The sequence below is a fragment of the Perkinsus marinus genome, assembly GCF_000006405.1.
Source record: "Perkinsus marinus ATCC 50983 genomic scaffold scf_1104296975936, whole genome shotgun sequence".
Lineage (NCBI taxonomy): Eukaryota > Perkinsozoa > Perkinsida > Perkinsidae > Perkinsus > Perkinsus marinus.
This window is the reverse complement of record NW_003200600.1, coordinates 1-1,158: the sequence shown is the minus strand read 5'-3', so window position 1 is coordinate 1,158 and position 1,158 is coordinate 1. Positions and strand designations below refer to the sequence as shown.

General features: G+C 45.6%; 6 non-coding genes across 6 annotated transcripts; all 6 read left to right on the top strand.

Moving 5' to 3' along the window:
- The first annotated feature begins 190 nt into the window (after window positions 1-190).
- On the top strand, window positions 191-262 carry Pmar_PMAR002501. The gene has a single exon. It is a non-coding gene; the product is annotated as a tRNA-Ser (tRNA).
- A 102-nt stretch (window positions 263-364) lies between these two features.
- On the top strand, window positions 365-436 carry Pmar_PMAR002500. The gene has a single exon. It is a non-coding gene; the product is annotated as a tRNA-Ser (tRNA).
- A 102-nt stretch (window positions 437-538) lies between these two features.
- Window positions 539-610, top strand: Pmar_PMAR002499. Its single transcript has one exon. It is a non-coding gene; the product is annotated as a tRNA-Thr (tRNA).
- Window positions 611-712: 102 nt separating this feature from the next.
- Window positions 713-784, top strand: Pmar_PMAR002498. The gene has a single exon. It is a non-coding gene; the product is annotated as a tRNA-Thr (tRNA).
- Window positions 785-886: 102 nt separating this feature from the next.
- Window positions 887-958, top strand: Pmar_PMAR002497. Its single transcript has one exon. It is a non-coding gene; the product is annotated as a tRNA-Thr (tRNA).
- A 102-nt stretch (window positions 959-1,060) lies between these two features.
- Pmar_PMAR002496 lies at window positions 1,061-1,132 on the top strand. Its single transcript has one exon. It is a non-coding gene; the product is annotated as a tRNA-Thr (tRNA).
- The last annotated feature ends 26 nt before the right edge of the window (window positions 1,133-1,158 follow it).

The window sequence follows — 1,158 nt, the reverse complement described above, 5'->3', positions numbered from 1 at the left end:
TCATATAGTCAGTGTGTGTGCCACTGAGCTTAGTGTAGAGCGTCTGCTCGTAAGCAGAAGGTCGTCAGTTCAATCCTGGCAAGTGGCTTACAGCAGCATTAGGCTCTAGTCGGGTATGAGGAGCAAGAGCAGGTTTGCTCACTCCGCAAAGGATACAGGAAGATTATTGATTTATGCAGTTATTTGGTGTGTCACTTTAGCTTAGTGGCAGAGCGTCTGCTTTGAAAGCAGAAGGTCGTCAGTTCGATCCTGGTAAGTGGCTTATAACACCATAAATATCTGGTCTGGTACGAGAAGCAGGAGCAGGTTTGCTCACTCCGCAAAGGATACAGGAAGATTATTAATTTATGTACTTATTCTGTTCGCTACTTTAGCTAAGTGGCAGAGCGTCTGCTTTGAAAGCAGAAGGTCGTCAGTTCGATCCTGGTAAGTGGCTTATAACACCATAAATATCTGGTCTGGTACGAGAAGCAGGAGCAGGTTTGCTCACTCCGCAAAGGATACAGAAAGATTATTAATTTATGTACTCGCTCTATGTGCCACTTTAGCTTAGTGGCAGAGCGTCTGCTTTGTAAGCAGAAGGTCGTCAGTTCAATCCTGGCAAGTGGCTTATAGCACCATAAATTTCTGGTCTGGTACGAGAACCAGGAGCAGGATGGCCCATTCTGTGAACGGGACAGGAAAATGATTGATTCATATACTTAATCTGTGCGCCACTTTAGCTTAGTGGTAGAGCGTCCGCTTCGTAAACAGAAGGTCGTCAGTTCAATCCTGGCAAGTGGCTTACAGCAGCATTAGGCTCTAGTCGGGTATGAGGAGCAGGAGCAGGTTTGCTCACTCCGCAAAGGATACAGGAAGATTAGTGATTTATGCATTTATTTTGTGTACCACTTTAGCTTAGTGGCAGAGCGTCTGCTTTGTAAGCAGAAGGTCGTCAGTTCAATCCTGTCAAGTGGCTTATAGCACCATAAATTTCTGGTCTGGTACGAGAACCAGGAGCAGGATGGCCCATTCTGTGAACGGGACAGGAAAATTATTGATTCATATACTTAATCTGTGCGTCACTTTAGCTTAGTGGTAGAGCGTCTGCTTCGTAAGTATAAGGTCGTCAGTTCAATCCTGACAAGTGGCTTACAGCAGCATTAGGCTCTAGTCGGG